General features: G+C 44.3%; 1 protein-coding gene across 1 annotated transcript in view; it reads right to left on the bottom strand.

Annotated features, from left to right (window-relative positions):
* The window catches only part of FOXN3 (forkhead box N3), a 70,806-nt gene extending 62,376 nt beyond the window's left edge, over positions 1-8,430 (bottom strand). Inside the window, exon 1 of the mRNA XM_053475351.1 lies at positions 8,297-8,430. The gene's annotated coding sequence lies outside the window, so the exon portion shown is untranslated. The remainder of the gene's footprint in view (positions 1-8,296) is intronic.
* Positions 8,431-18,399: the final 9,969 nt, after the last annotated feature.

Raw genomic sequence — 18,399 nt, 5'->3', positions numbered from 1 at the left:
GAAGGGGATGTGAGCGCTGAGCAGAAGAGCTTACAGTCTCCGGCACTCAATACGGGACGCGGGGGGAGAATTGGAAGCCTTACGCGACGCGTGTTTACGAGTTAAGAGCATTCAGCAGGTTTCTGGACATTTAACCCCGAATCACCCCAGACTTTATCATTTACACTCAGATTTCTTGTGTTTAAAGAGGAAATCCCCGGCCCGTTACAAGTCATTTAATTTACAGCCGCCGAGCGGGTCTGCGGAGCGTACCCAGCGAACTCTGCGACAGAATACTTTATTCCGCGCAAAACAGGTCGTGATGTGTAACACGGGAATTTCTTCCGCAGAAAGAGGGGCCACATTCTATAACACTGTATAACGTCATATAACACCGTATAACGCCATCATCTAATGTCATCATCATCCAACGATATCACCATATAACGCCGTATAATACTGTATAACACCATCATCTAATGTCATCATCATCCAACGATATCGTCATATAACACCATATAACACCATTGCCATATAACACCGTATAACGCCATCATCTAATGCCATCATCATCCAACGATATTGCCATATAACGCCATATAATACTGTATAACACCATATAACACCATATAACACTGTATAACGCCATCATCTAATGTCATCATCATCCAACGATATCACCATATAACACTGTATAACACCATTGCCATATAACGCCATATAATACTGTATAACATTATATAACACCATTGCCATATAACTCCATATAATACTGTATAACGCCATCATCATACAACACCATTGCCATATAACGCCATATAACAACGTATAACGCCATCATCATATAACACCATTGCCATATAACGCCATATAACATCGTATAACGCCATTGCCATATAACGCCGTATAAAACTGTATAACACCATGCAATACCATATATAACACCATATAATACCGTATAACGCCATACAATACCATATATAACACCATATAACACCGTATAACACTGTATAACGCCATCGCCAGATTTTACATCTCGGCCTATGGGAGAATTTTACTACCAGAGATAAATTTATCTCCAGGAACGGAATCTGGTCTGGGAAGATATAATATATGCTGTATCTTGATCAGGATAATATAATGCAGAGTAATTTTGTGCACCTTTGCTGAACATACACATTAAGCGTGTTAACCGGTGCGTGATAATCGTATTATTATAATAAATGTATGCTTTCATATAGGCAAATTTACACAGATGTAATCGGCTCACGGCACACGACGATTATTATTATTCTAACACAAGGATATAATTGCAATTCAAACCAGCCTTTGGCGAATATACCAGACAGTTATATATATTTATATATATATGTGTGTATAGGCGGTTATATATCTATCTATATAGTATACACCAGGCAGGTGAGATATAAGCCCCGCCCAGTTATGTTTTTGAAGGTAAACTTGCATGGTTTGTCCATTAATTAAATTAAAGACAAGACGATCCGGAACGCCGTAAAAAGATGGAGTAACTTGAGTGCAACTCAACTGGCCGCTGTGAATACCAACTCGGCGGGCTGCGCACCCGTCCCGACGGCGCCACACGGCAACCCGACGGTAACCCGACGGGCGATTACAGATTTTCAAAGCCCAAGCGACAACGTAGGCTTTAGTGAATAGACCTTTCTGCGGTAGGCTTTAGTGAATAGACCTTTCTGCGGTAGGCTTTAGTGAATAGACCTTTCTGCGTTTAACCCTCGTTGGTTAAATTCACTCGTTTTTAATGTTCTCAGCCGACTTATGATGAAACTCATTACAGAAGCTCCATGCGGGAGATTTAAGTCCCCTCCTCATTCCCGCACCATATTCCGGGACGTTTATCCCATACATGTACGGCTCACACTGCATTGCCATTAATGGGTTAATATAGTTAAAAAATCTACAAAATGAGAAAATGATCAGAAAAGGGAAGTCGGGTGGATGATGAGCGACGTCATCACGACGAGACCAAGGACTAAGGTTCGAGTCTTTACGGCAGGCGCCAAGATGGACCCGATGGGTCTTAAATGTGATGCCTCTATGATGTCATAACACTGCGGATAACATAAAAAGTTCTAAACTTCCCCTTAAAGCGATTTCTGAAAAAACTTCCGATCCTTTGACTTCTTTACGTAATGAAAGCAAACGGCGTCCAACTTCCCAGCAACGCGTCCAACGGAAGAAAAAAGTACCTAAAAACAGGAAATCCTGTCCTAGGGGCTGATGTAATACACCGCGCGGGGGGGGGCATGAGACCATATTCTAAAAGAAATCTAAACACAATAACACAATATGGAGACCTTGCTTCCTAATGTTACACTTTCATTCCGGGTCCAAATGTTAAGTACAGACGGGGTATATTCACAATCGCGCATGACCTGGAAATAATGAGAATTCCCAAAACATGGCATCACAGAATAAAGAGATTTTTTGTATCGCGGCAGAGTTTCTGTTTCTTATTATTATTTATTTGAAATAATCCTTTTCCATGTGATCGCTTACGGTTACCGCTGGTGTCCTGGATTCGCTGAAACCCGCGGCTTACGTGGGGTTAACAGCCTAATTATAGAACCCGCGAGAACTATTTTTTCTCAAGGTCGCCGGCGGCTGGAAAGCGTTCCCAGGGTTATCGGGATTTGCCGTATTGTTATGTTTCTTACGGTCGCCGCGGCAGCGGTTATTAAACGGTAAGATCTTTAATGAAATGACCTTGATTTGAGACGTAAGGGACGCGGCGCGGAGGGAGAGCCCCCCAAAGCAGACGCGGGACCTTCGCACTTATTAACCCATCGGCGTAGCGTACAATTGTAGAAATGCTCATAGAGACACTTTGGAGCGCTGGAAGAATCTAATGCTGGCCTGTTTTGGGCTGAAAATTCAGGTTTTTAAGATTTATAAAATGCAATCCTTCAATTCATATTAAACGATGGGGGTTATGTACATGATGTGATTTTTGTGGAAAGTTTTAAAAGTAGTCTAATCGCCATAGCAACAACAGAAAGGACCAAACCAGTGGTTGCCATGGTGATAAACTCACTTTTCAAACTTTGCACCATAATCGCCCCCGTATCGCTACGCTTCATCCTGAACACTTTGGCCGTCCTTGGGACGGAATTATGGAATTTTCTGTAAGGATTTAATAATTGTAATCGTTGCCCTTGGGGGTCAGGGTCAGACAGCACCGAGTATACAAAAGGGTTAATTGAGACTAAGGCATCAGGCTACAAAGAGTTAACTGAGGAAAAGGGGTTAACCTAGCAGATTCCTCCTACATCCAGGAAAGGGTTAAACGAGCAGGGAACACAGCCAGCTCCTAGTTGCCATGACAACAAGACCCCTACTTGACAGATATTTTTTTTTAGAAAGCAGCCACTTCCTGTGTCTAAATTTTGCGTCCAATGAGAGCGTTGTTTACTGGCAGCGGCCGGGTATTAACTGTCCTGGCACCCCCACCCCCCCGGCCGAGTGCTCTAGGGGGCCGCCCCGCTATAGCGAATATATATATTTACTGTATATATATATACTGCTACTAAATTATATATATATATATACTGTATAGTCAGTTGCCATTAAATATAACGTATAAAACTCAAAGCTGCTGGATTTATACATAGAGGGTTAAAAGTACCAAGCGGGTGTTACAGCCCGAGCGCCAGGCAGGTCTGATAGCCCTGTACATGCATTGTAATGCAAAGCAGAGGAATAAGTAGATAAGTGGAACAGCCTCCCAGCAGAAGTGGTAGAGGGTAATACAGTGAGGGGATTAAACATGCATGGGATAGACATACGGCTCCTGAATCTAAGACGAGACCAACGACTGATTAAGGTTCGAGTCGTTACAGCAGGAGAAATGACTAGACGGGGGCCGGATGGGGCCGATCTGCCCCTGGTTATTTCATAGGGAAAGCACAGCTCTGCGCAGGCACTCAGCTGCCATATTTAGACTGAACGCATCAGCTGATCCTGTGATTTTTGCAGCATGCGCAGCTCCGGCACACGTCATGAAACCGCTGTAATAATAGGAGTTCTATTCAAATCACAACAAGGGATGGATTCCAAAACCCGGGGTATTTTTAGCTTAAAGCGAGCTTTTAAAACACCTACTACTTAAATTAGTCATATATATATATACACGTTTCTATATACAGTATATATATATATATACACACACGTTTCTATATACAGTATATATATATATACACACATTTCTATATACAGTATATATATATATATATACACACACACACGTTTCTATATACAGTCAGGGCCGGCCCTATAATGGGGCAAACTGGGGCAATTGCCCCAGGCGGCACTTTAGAAGGGGCAGCACTTTGCCGCCCCAAGCGCTTTTTTTTGTTTTTTGAAGCGGAGGAGAGAGAGAGGGGCACCGAGTGGTTTTCGCTTACCCGCTCAGCGCCCCTCTCTCTCTCTCTCCTCTGCGTCGAGTCTCCCTGTTCGGTCCCGGTGCCGGCTTGTAATGCAGAGCGCCGGAAGTGACGTCAATTTCCGGCGCTCAGCATTACAAGCCGGCACCGTGGCAGAGCAGGGAGACTCGCCGCAGGACTGTTTAAAGGTAAGTACCGGGGGGGGGGGCGGGGGTAGATAATGGCGTCGGCGAAGTTTAAAGTGACGCCCCCCCCCGGCGTCGGGGGGGGGGGGGCGGCGTTTTAAACTTCCCCCAGGCGGCGTTAAGTCTTCGGCCGGCCCTGTATACAGTATATATATATATATATATATATATATACACACACGTTTCTATATACAGTATATATACGGTATATATATAAACATTTCTATATACAGTATATATATATACACATTTCTATATACAGTATATATATATATACACACGTTTCTATATACAGTATATATATATACACACGTTTCTATATACAGTATATATATATAAACATTTCTATATACAGTATATATATATATATATACACGTTTCTATATACAGTATATATATATACACACGTTTCTATATACAGTATATATATATATATACACACACGTTTCTATATACAGTTTATATATATACACACGATTCTATATACAGTATATATATATATACACGTTTCTATATACAGTATATATATATATACACGTTTCTATATACAGTATATATATATACACACGTTTCTATATACAGTATATATATATATATATATATACACGTTTCTATATACAGTATATATATATATACACGTTTCTATATACAGTATATATATATATATATATATATATACACGTTTCTATATACAGTATATATATATACACACGTTTCTATATACAGTATATATATATACACACGTTTCTATATACAGTATATATATATATATATATATATATACACGTTTCTATATACAGTATATATATATATACACGTTTCTATATACAGTATATATATATATATATACACGTTTCTATATACAGTATATATATATACACACGTTTCTATATACAGTATATATATATATATATATATACACGTTTCTATATACAGTATATATATATATATATACACGTTTCTATATACAGTATATATATATAAACATTTCTATATACAGTATATATATATATACACACACATGTTTCTATATACAGTATATATATATATATACACACACGTTTCTATATACAGTATATATATATATATATACACACACGTTTCTATATACAGTATATATATATATATACACACACGTTTCTATATACAGTATATATATATACACACGTTTCTATATACAGTATATATATATACACACGTTTCTATATACAGTATATATATATATATATATATATACACGTTTCTATATACAGTATATATATATATACACACGTTTCTATATACAGTATATATATATACACACGTTTCTATATACAGTATATATATATACACACGTTTCTATATACAGTATATATATATACACGTTTCTATATACAGTATATATATATATATACACGTTTCTATATACAGTATATATATATATATATATATATATATACACGTTTCTATATACAGTATATATATATATATATACACGTTTCTATATACAGTATATATATATAAACATTTCTATATACAGTATATATATATACACACACACGTTTCTATATACAGTATATATATATATATACACACACGTTTCTATATACAGTATATATATATATATATATACACGTTTCTATATACAGTATATATATATATATACACACACGTTTCTATATACAGTATATATATACACACGTTTCTATATACAGTATATATATATATATATATATATACACATTTCTATATACAGTATATATATATATATATACACGTTTCTATATACAGTATATATATATAAACATTTCTATATACAGTATATATATATACACACACACGTTTCTATATACAGTATATATATACACACGGCCCCCGTACGGATGGGGTCATATCCACTTATTGATCCGTACATTAGCTCTTTAAAAGCATGTCCTAAAATTACTCTTTTGCCGTTAAATCAATTTATTGCCATAGCAGCAGATTTCCACATGGACCTTTTGTTCTGTTGCAGCAAATAGGTTTGAGTTTCTATTTTTTATTGATTAGTTTGTGAATCTTTGCAGGTCAAAAATAAATCAGCAAATTAACCCTCCCCACACCGTCGTGTGCTTAAAGCTCTCCTTTCTGCCTTGACTATTTTTTTTATTGGTTTTTAGATCATTTGAGATATTCTCTCCATTTTTATTTCTTTCATGTACTGAACCCTAATTAGTTCAGAAGAGGTGAAACCGTAAATGATTTATCCGTTTATCGTTTGTTTCTTTGTAAAGCAGAAGATTCTGGTAACAGATGTTGATACAAAATATTTAGAAATCAGTTTGTTACATTGTTACAGCGCGGCGGGGTTTAGAACGAGAGCCCCGTTAATGATATTACGCTTCCCATATCATATAATAAGGCATCATGCAGGGATAAAACGCATTAATATGAACCCAAAACGCGTCAGTCACGCAAAAAAAGCCAATTAGGGCAAAAAAATCATTCTGCTACAAATCCCTGCCGGCTTCTAACGCCGTTTACGTATCATTTTACCGCTAGCGTGATATTTGGCGTTGCGCCTATCAGTACAACGTTTCTCCCTCTGTTATCTGAGCCCCGATCTACTAAACACCCCGACTCCTTATCATACTGCCTGTGGGGGACAATAGAATGGTTCAGTCTTAATCACCCAGTCGGACTCTCTGACTAATGAAAGTCTATGGAGGGACGGACTTCATTAGCATCGCCGTAAAGCATCAGCTCAGTGTGGGGTCTGAGCCGGGAAAGTCACCCAAAATATCACAATTTCACATAGGAACGAGATCATTTATAGTAACAGACGTTTAACCCATGTCTCACTCCTCCCACGTCCTCTGAGGGGCCACTAACACCAATGGGGGCCCTTGGCAGCTGCTTAATCTGATTATAATCTTGAGTATAATATGGGGGGGGGGACCTGTAGAGCAGCAACTTTATTACTAAACAATCCTGATATTTCAATTTACCAAAACCTCACAATCTTCATGAAAAGCCCCGGCGTCCGACGGTAGTCTGTGAGATATCAGGAGTGACGACGCATTGTTTACAGCTCCTGTCACGGGCTGAGAATGATGAGAGTGACACCGCAGGCTGCCGTATAAACACGCTTACACTGCATGCATCGCGTGATCTGGGTTTGTTGCAGTGTTATAGTACACATGCCTGTTATGACACGACCCGGTTCACACGGATGTTACATACACCCCGATCATATCACAGATATACCTCTGCACGGCTTCAGTCACATGACTTTTGCTGCCCGCGCGGTGATTCTGGGTGACTCTGGTGTTTGGACATCGCATTGATTTTTATAGCGCCGGCAGATTCCGTAGCGCTGCTACAATTAGGGGCCGCTGAAAATATCTGACAGATAAATTCAGACGACAATAACGATAACGGCGCGTTAACAGCGGCACGGAAGGAGACGAGGACCCTGACCTTGTGAGCTTACAATCTACTGGGCATTTTAATTACTTGGTATATAACAAGTCGCTTAGTTAAACAAATCACCCGATTCCAGGCTATAGAGCGGCACACACACAGTTAATAAGTAGTACAGCCTGAGTTTGGCAGGGATGCCCCGTTGCCGTGGCCGGTGACAGTTTGTTTACAACACGAAGGTAAAATGCAGCCCAGACCCCGAGGCAACACGGATAGAATAGAAGCCACGGCTCAGGCGCATGCACGCAGGGGGCAATAAGCCCAAGTTACCTTCAGATCCTTCCTCTCCCGGAGTCCTCCGTGCCGTAGCGGACACTGGGGTGGTTGGTTATATTCCAGCGATTAACGCTTGCATCCTGGTTGCGGTTATTGTGAGTGGTTCCTGCGGACCCCGCGCAGCCATAGCCCACCGGAGCTCACGCAGAGAGCTGGGTGTCAGTTACTGCTCACCGCCAGCCCCTGGGTCCTAGTGCCCAAAGCTTCCATCTCTCCAGCTAGGGGGTAGCAGAGGCATCAAATATTAAACTCTAATCTACATCCACCAGCCACAAAACCTACACTGGGGGGGGGGCTCTGGTTAGGAATAAGCGGAATAAAAGGCTAACAATCATCACCTTGCTGCCTCTACGTCCGCTTTCTAAAGGGACCCGTTGGAGAAATGTCCGCTGTACTGGGCAGCCAGTAAGAGAGAGCAGATAAGTGGAACAGCCTCCCAGCAGAAGTGGTAGAGGGTAATACAGTGAGGGGATTACATACGGCTCTTGAATCTAAGACGAGACCAACGACTGATTAAGGTTTGAGTCGTTACAGCGGGAGAAACGGGCGACTAGACGGGGGCCGCCGGGAAGCACTTCACACGAGGACATCGCACGCTCACCCGGAAAACGCACTTCACACGAGGACATCGCACGCTCACCCGGAAAACGCACTTCACCGGATCCAACGGCGCAAAATCCTTTGAAGGGGTGATAGAGGGGATTTAACCGGCTCCGTGCGTTGTCGTGAATTTGTTGTAATCACTACGGGGAGTTACTGGAGCGGAAGGATCGATTGAACGGCCCCTGGGTATAATGCTCAGGTGTGGAGAGAGATTGCACGGTTCCTTAAAGCCGTAATTCATTTCTTTACGGGATGAAAAGAAAGTCCGATAGGGAGAAGCGGGCGGCGCGTTTCACCATCTGAGCCGCCATACTTTATAAAAACAATTTTCCAATAGAATAAAAGACATAAAAGATGCGCGTCCAAAGACACAAAGGCGGATATGATAATATACTTTCTATAGGATGCTTATCGGAAGCAAAAAGGCACTTATATCTTAGGGGGTGTGGTTAGAGGCGGGGCTAATATTTTTTTATAACTTAAATGGGGTAAATAAAACCCATTTCCTGCTGTTTCTATACACATTATCGGGGCTTTTAGGGCAGTTGAACCCTGCGATACCCCAATACCCAGCAAACACTCTGACCTCCTAGAAAAGAGGGGCATCGGGGGGAGAGAGGGGCATCAGGGGAGGAAAGAGGGGCATCAGGGGAAGAATGAGGAGAATAAGGGGGGGCGAGAGAAGGGCAACGGTTGAGGAAAGAGGGGCACAAGAGAAGAAAAGAGGAGCATTAGGGGAAGAAAGAGAGGAGAATCAGGGAGGAGAGAGGGGCATCAGGGAGGAGAGAGGGGCATCAGGGAGGAGAGAGGGGCATCAGGGAGGAGAGAGGGGCACGGGAATTTGTGACGCAAGCAAACAGGACTGCAAAAAGTGAAGCGGGACACTTGAGTGGTTAGGAACGAGTATAACTCACTCCCGCACTCAAACTTCTGTTTCCCTCTCTGATCGTCTTTTACAAACCTCGCTCAAAAATATGTGAATGAGAAGTTATATTGTGGTCTGGCTCAGCTCAGGCATGACATGTTTACAAAATAAATACCTACCACACTTTCCTTTATTTGCACAAAGGCTTCGGTCATTATGGAATTAAATCAAACAGAAGCCGTCCTCTAGATTCTCATCAACTACCGAGCATCCTTCCCTCCACGTTAAATAAACGCAGCGCAGACCAGCCGGGCCGAGCGGACGGAGGTAAAGTTGGTAGAATTAGGAAAGAGAAGCTCTTTGTTGGCTGAATATTCAGTCCTCTGGGTATCGCGGTATGAAATCTCCAGAACCTGGTATCTTTACGCCTGCGTCACGCGCTGGCCTGGAGCAAAAGGGTATCTCTATTGGGGGGGGGTATTTCCTGTTTACCCCCAAATGTGGGGGTCTCCCTATTTATCGACTCAAATACTAAAAACACAGAGCTGATTTCCCCAAATACCGACATCTCGGCAGATCAAGGGACGCTCCATCCTGCGCTTTAATGCGTAGTCCCTTTAAACTGTCATGGTGTCCCTTTTTTGAATGCATGGGGGGTTCTGCATCTGGCCCTTCCTCCGACCCCCCAGCTATCTCGCACGTAGGAGTTGGGTTACCCCGAATCCCTGCCCGTGATACGTTCACCGATAGTCACCTCCAACGCTGGCAATTCAGACCCCCCCCTGGCAATCGAAGCTCTTTGCCTTTAGTGATCGGCTACTTCAAGCAGGCAACCCGTGGCATGAATTGTTGGCCCACGGAGGAGGTGGGCATCTGCAGCAGCAGGGCTGCAGCTTCTGGCTCCGAAGAGAGTACTCACAGAGTATTATAATACACATTGCGGGGTGTCAGGGGCGTTAAACTGTCCCTTTAAGAAAGCGCTGATCCATTCCATCTACAATACCTGACCTTGTGAGAAGGGAGAAGGGCGCGTCAGGGAAATGCATCAGCCGGAGAGCCTGCGATACGCAAAACCCCCCCAGCTATATTTAGCCAAACGCAGTAAATGGCTGCGGGGTAATTTCATTGAAGGTTTTCTGCCCAGCGCTGGGCGATACCCCGAGCCTCATGTAATCCGACTATTGATGGGGTCTCCAAGGGATGAACGATGACTTTAATGGATGAGGGTCCTCAGCACAGCTGAAAATGCAACGTTTGTGGGATTTCTGCCGTGGAATGACACTTCCGGGTGAATTCCAGAAAACGTTGAGTTTGTCGGCCCGGCCGGCGATGCCGGTTCCTGGGAGAGCAGCGGGAATTTGTGATACCTTTTAACAAACCGACGCGTCAATCGAGCCAGGTATCCCCTAAGGGTTAAAAGCAGCGTAAATGTCACAACACGCGTTCACGGGAGAATATTATCCGGCAAACGATGGCCGGCGCATTCAGTAAATGTTTTGTGGTTTTCTGGATGTTCAAGCAATCGAGGGCTGGATTAGGGGAGGCTTTAAAAAATATCACTAGACACGCCGGGGTTATAAGAAGGGGTTAATTGTGGCACGTGCTGCTCTCCCTTAAAGTCAATCAAAATATGAGCTCCAAATGTATCCAGCCGCCCTTTGTTATGTTTTTGTATGCCTACAAGGTCTTTAGATGTCATTTGCACCTTTTCTGGATCCCTTCTATGTTCCCTTGCTTGGCTTTCTATGCAGTCTTTCCCTGATTTGGAGCGGTCCGTCTTTCCCCCGGTTTGAGCCCTCGCCTGCTGGTCGCGGAGACGGGAGCCCTCGTACCGCCGGGTACTCTGCATATATTAACATACCGCTCTGCGTTTTAATGTTAACCTAATAAAGATGTCAATAAGTGATTGATTTTGTTTACGTCGCCGTTAGCCGCCGCCGCGCGTTCTCTGGCCTGAGCCGCTTGCCTAATCTAATCATCGTCTTACCAATTTTCATATATTTCCATAAAGAAGCACACGGCACTTCGTTGGGCGTGCGCGGCGGCGGCGGCCAGGGAGAGGATCGTGGAAGTGGACATCTGTCACGGTGCAGGAAGCTTCACTGACCCCAACGCGTCCAGTCGATGGCCAAGCGATAAATACCCCCTCGCTGGGGCTGCGCTATCCCCGAACTCAAACACTCAAGTAAAGAGGGGCAACAGAGGGGCAACAGAGGGGCTAATCCATACATTTCCGATTCCCACCTTGGAAGTGATTGAACCTGAGGATGGCGGCTGCTGTATGGCCCAGGAACTCGGACCAAGAGATCTCATACACAGCCTGGGAGCAAAGTATCTGGTGTATGGCCCATGGCCCATAGATTATTATTATTGATTGATTTAGTGGCATCATATTCCATCTGAAGAAGAGACATCTGAGGTCCTGAAAGCTGTAACATTAAATATCTTTGCATTTCAACTAATGGCGCCTTTATATTCCATAGCGCTGTACAACGGGGGGCACAATACAGCGAGTGTGGGGTTCATTCTGACCCAAAGGTCCACATGGAGACGGAGAAATATAAACCTAAATCCTAAAACAGCAGCGGCAGCACCGGGCGACTCCTCCGAAAATAATCCTCGCATGGAGGATGAAATTGTGAAAAAAGTTGGCTTTATTAAGTTTCATCTAAAGACAAAGATGTGAAAACCGAAGCTCATGTTTTATCTTTAGATTGTTCCGGCTCTCTTTCTGTCCAGCACTGGGCATTTTTTCTTCCCTCTCCATGAATTCTTTCCGCATCTTAAATTGTATGATTTCTGAAGACTTTATATACGTATATTGTTCCAAGAAACCCCCCCCCCATACGTTTGCTATTTCTGTCTCCGGGACTCGGATTATTTTGCCGCCGCGCGCTGCGTGGGAAACGTCGCTGGACGGACGAACGCGGCTCCGCCATCCGATCCATAATGTAATGCTACGGATAAAGCGATTCGCCTCCGCAGCGGATCGATACTTTCCCACTTAGATCAGACCAACGTAATGAAGCCGCGGACGTGGAACCGCGTGGTTGGTCTGCACAGTGCCCATTAACCCTTTGCGTGCCACGGGGTTCCGTAACGCATCGATTCTATCACTTCTTTGTAAACTTTTACCGAGAGACTAAATAGCAGCTGACGAGGCGCAACTCTACAATGGCACGGAGCTCTGCGGCCCGGCCCCGGCCCGGCCCCAGTCACCGCCAGTCTGGATTAACATGGCTGACCTGACAATGACCACTAAAGCTATAACTGGGGCAGGGTCAGGGGTCCTGCTCCACGCCGACACCGCATCTGCAGATAACAGCGCGTTGGCAACTCAAGTGCGCTCCTCACCTTGCTACGCCACGGGTAGCTGCCCCTCTTGCCCCTTGGAAGTTACGGCCCTGATCACCACACCAGTTACCGGCTACCAGGGTAAGGCCACTGGTCTGTACACCCGGTGGGGCTGGCTGCTCTATTACTGACCGGCTTGATGGGTTTTCCTTTTGGAATAATACTGGCCGTCAGGCTCTTTGTAACAATGAGGAATACTTTTTGGTTTTGCCCCTCTGCGCACACCAAATGCATTGGAAGTCTCCGACACTAAGGGGTTAAATGCTTCGGTCATATTTCCTGTCATATAGTCCTGCCAAGAATATTTTATCACAAACGGCCGCCCTGGCGCTGCCATAAACAAGAAACTTATCTGCTCGGCGATAAACCCCGGGGATAGATCCTTCAACCCGGCTACATTGTGTATCATCCATGTTCAGCCCTAGCAGACCGCGGGGTCCAACGGATAACAAAGGAGATGGAACCATCCATTAGACATCCCAGCCGTGACGTTTATAAACGATCTGCACGCCCAAGGAGATCCCAGTCTATGACTGACTGGAGATGCAGCCCCGTGTGGCCGATCCCTTTGGGTCCAAGAACCTCTTGATGGTCCATGAGGTGTCCTGAAGTCAGACGAGGGATCCAGTCCAACCCTTTCCAGAGAGGAAAGCCATCGGCAGGCTCTCGTATCACTTCATACTCGTGGCCCCCGCTCAGAGTTACGGAAAGGCCACCATTTCTCTGACTTCTGCAACTTGGCAAAATGATAAAACAGGGTCAAGGTATTTACTTTTCTTTCTTTTTTTGTATCATGTGCCACCAAAAATCCAATCAACGGAGAGGATCAGCAATCCTCCAACCTGGGAATTCACCGCATTGCGGTAAAGCAAGACAGAAGACGGCGGTCGATCCGGTAGGATCCTGAGCGGGGAATCCGATTGGAGAACAGCCGGTCGATACCATTTTTCAGATGGTCTATGGACGCCCTGTATGTTTGCTACCATTTTTGATAGCTTAAGTGCACCCCCCCATCAAGTTTCTATCATGGCTTCCTTTCAATGCGATAATTGGCCTATAAAAAGTTCCGAGCCGGATTATTATCTATTAAGTAAAATTTCACAAGACGAACAGCCGTCCATGCCATGGATACGTTTACTCCAACCATACGCGTGAGGGACGGGGGTAAGAGCCACCGATAATGTAGAGTGGAATTAAACTTTTCACTACACACAATCACGTTTCCCTAACATTCCGTCGCCTCCAAGGCAGGCGATCTTGGGAAATGAAGGAAAATTTGCATAAAAAATGAATAATGCATAGACACAAAAGGTCGCCTGCGTACGGAGCGCACGAGAGCCGTCCAGGACGTGAAGTAAAGCCTTCGCCATAAAAACCTGCGCTGGAACGGGGCCGTAAAACCAAATAAATGAAAAAAGAACCTTACGGACGGGCCGGATCGGCTTGACTTTGGTAAGAGGGCAGAAATTTTATGCCCAGAGGACCCGGGTTGTCTAGATCTTCTAGGAAGCTGGATTTGATGAAGATATCTCCAAAGATGAAGGTAAACGCCAAAAAAAAAACTTTAAACCTGGGGCGATTTCCCTATAAATGAACCCAAACGTTTGTGGCATCCATACGTCACGGCTCGCGGAGGCTCGCGGAGGCTCGTAGCCGCGTCTGCTGTAAAAGGAGTCTTTAGGGGCTAAAATCTTATCCAAGCAGTAAATATAATGCTGAGCGTTTGCTCTGTGGGTTTCGCTGACATTTAACTTACTCCCCGTATCGAGTTGTGTTACCGCCGTATAAACGCTGCCGCCTGCAACAGACACAAAAAGAGAGTTTGCTTAAAAACGTGTTTTTGGAAGAGCACCGGAGGAGCCGACCCATCGGACATAAAACGGAATCCAGCCCTGCAAGCCACGCATCGCCCGTCTTATTTATACTTCATGCAAATTATCCTAAATTCTCCATTTAAATATAACGGGTCCTGGGGCAAACTTTGCCTAGAGGCCCCCCAGTGAGCCCCCATCCCAACCATACCAGAGAGCCCTCTGCTTCTTTCATGGGTCATTGGCACAGACCGCTCCACTACACTTCCTCCTTTGCCATCTGTCTGCCACCTAATGCCAGGCTCCGAGATATGACATCACATGCCGTGACATCACATGCCATGACATCACATTCCAGGTGATGTGCAGACCTCAAGGGATAAAGTGTTAGTGGAGAGGTCCGTACCATTGCCTGTTGAAGGGGCTCACAATGCAGCAGCTGTAGGGTATGCCGGACCCCAGGGCTGCTGCTATGATTCTCATTGGTCAGCCCAGGCAGGAACTTCCTGTTCTCTCCCCACGTTGTTTTAGTGGACGGCGCATGAGCCTCTAGCGCTAGAGATTGTTTCCAGCCGCGCAGGTCCCTCCGTAACGCTATTATCACAGATATCTCAGGGCGAGATTTAACCCTGTGATGGGGCAACAAGATGGCGGCTCCCGCATACAGCAAAACATCAAAAACAGAGGGGGTTTTTATTAATATGAAAGCAAAATACTTAATGTTCTGTATATATATGATATATGTGTGTATATATATGATATATATAATGTCTGTAGGAATTACCCCTTTGGATAATATTGAATATATATTGAAAACACGCGTGCTTCCTAACGCCAGCCGCAGAATCGCTGGATTTGGGTTATACGCAGCCTCGGCACGCAGAGAATTGAATTGAATGTCGAAGAAAATAAGTAAGTTGCAGAATTTAAGTTTAACTCGGTAGGCAAACAAACTCCTGTGTAATCCGATCCCATTAACTGCTCAAAAGAACTTTAATTAGGATCAGCTCTGCGCTATCAGGTTCAGTCGCAACAAATTATCCAAAATTAACCACAAAAGCGGGAAAATTGCATTTCTATTGTTTGTAAATATTGTGAATTCAGCTGGGATTTCAAAATATTCCAAATTCAGACCATGAAGACGTCCAAACAGAGGATTCCCGGGCAGCTGAAAGCCAGGCTCTTTTTTTAGAAGCTTAATGATATTTAGAAACACAGAATCTGCCGGCAGATCGGCCCCATCCGGCCCCCGTCTAGTCGCCCATTTCTCCTGCTGTAAAGACTCAAACCTTAATCAGTCGTTGGTCTCGTCTTAGATTCAGGAGCCGGATGTCTATCCCATGCGTGTTTAATGCACATGATTAAAAACATTATATATTTTTGTAGAGCGTGATATATTTTGCCAAAAGAAAAATTTATATACACCCTTCCATTCAAAAGCTTGGGGTCACTTAGCTGTTAGAAAACAAGGACATTTCTGGCTGTAACACAATTGCAAAAAAGGGTTTTCTAACCATCAATTATCCCAACTTAAACTTGGATCAGCGAACACAACGTGCCATCGGAACACAGGAGTGATGGGAGTGATAAAGGGCCATTGGAATACAGGAGTGATGGGAGTGATAAAGGGCCATTGGAACACAGGAGTGAGGGGAGTGATAAAGGGCCATTGGAACACAGGAGTGATGGGAGTGATAAAGGGCCATTGGAACACAGGAGTGATGGGAGTGATAAAGGGCCATTGGAACACAGGAGTGATGGGAGTGATAAAGGGCCATTGGAACACAGGAGTGATGGGAGTGATAAAGGGCCATTGGAACACAGGAGTGATGGGAGTGATAAAGGGCCATTGGAACACAGGAGTGTTGGGAGTGATAAAGGGCCATTGGAACACAGGAGTGATGGGAGTGATAAAGGGCCATTGGAACACAGGAGTGATGGGAGTGATAAAGGGTCACTGGAACACAGGAGTGATGGGAGTGATAAAGGGCCATTGGAACACAGGAGTGATGGGAGTGATAAAGGGCCATTGGAACACAGGAGTGATGGGAGTGATAAAGGGCCATTGGAACCCAGGAGTGATGGGAGTGATAAGGGGCCATTGGAACACAGGAGTGATGGGAGTGATAAAGGGCCATTGGAACACAGGAGTGATGGGAGTGATAAAGGGCCATTGGAACACAGGAGTGATGGGAGTGATAAAGGGCTATTGGAACACAGGAGTGATGGGAGTGATAAAGGGTCACTGGAACACAGGAGTGATGGGAGTGATAAAGGGCCATTGGAACACAGGAGTGATGGGAGTGATAAAGGGCCACTGGAACACAGGAGTGATGGGAGTGATAAAGGGCCATTGGAACCCAGGAGTGATGGGAGTGATAAAGGGCCATTGGAACACAGGAGTGATGGGAGTGATAAAGAGCCTCTGTACGCCTATGGAGAGATTCCATTAAAAAAGTTTTTTAAAGGACAAAATAAGCCCCCCCCCCAAACAAGGACATTTCTGAGTGACCCCAAACTTTTGAATGGCTATATACACACACACACACACACACACATATATACATTCTATGCCAATCTGTCTCCCCTACAGTATCCGATCTGGAATCTGCGCATCTTTTACTTATCTGTTTTTGAGACGCCGTCTGGCTATTTTCGTCAATGTCTGTCCTTTAAAATGATAAACGCTGGAAGGGGAAGGGCTGGGGCTGCAGTTTCTCATCTCAGATTCTGGATGGATTTTCCGTCCGTATCTTTATAGTTTGCTGCTGCCGGCCCAGCCTTTAGCATTTCATATCTGTCAGCTGTGAGTTATGGCTCTTATTATTCGCAATGGAAAGTCCTCCATACAATCTTCACTTACAAAGTCACATTTTTATTCAAGTCTACAGGATGCCGGCTGCGACGGGCAAACTAAAGTTTTTTTATTAGAAGAAATAAGTTAGGAAAAAAACTCTGCATTTTGGTACTTGAACTTTATTATTTCTATTGTAAGTATATTGCGTAAAGAGAACGCCAATCATTACCGAGCGCAAGCTTCATAAACGAACTTCTGACTCGATATCTATAAGGAGCTTGTCTGTAACGGCTTGAGAAAGGTTATTGCTCCATTGAGGTGAATCGGACTACCTTCCTGCACGCAGACAAACAGGACAGGTGATAGAGGGCAACCTGGCCTTGGGCCACCATCAGCCAGAACACAAACTAAATTCTACCCGGTAATCCCGACGCCGCCACTGCGGGCGCCATATTTAATACTCTCCTTCTACGCAAGTCGCTTTATAAATCTTCATGAGCTATAGGACAGTCCGCCTCAGTACATTTACGTAAAGGTGAAGAGCCAAGTCGGAGAACGGAGTCTTAATCGCCAGGATTTGGGGTGAAGGAGCTTTTTTCAGGCTCCTAGGACGGGGTGTCACCGGCCTCGTTGTACAGCGCTGCGGAATATGCTGCGATATAAATCT

Source organism: Spea bombifrons, chromosome 9, assembly GCF_027358695.1.
Source record: "Spea bombifrons isolate aSpeBom1 chromosome 9, aSpeBom1.2.pri, whole genome shotgun sequence".
Classification (NCBI taxonomy): domain Eukaryota; kingdom Metazoa; phylum Chordata; class Amphibia; order Anura; family Pelobatidae; genus Spea; species Spea bombifrons.
Note: the sequence above shows the minus strand (reverse complement) of the source record. Positions and strands in the feature narration are given on the sequence as shown.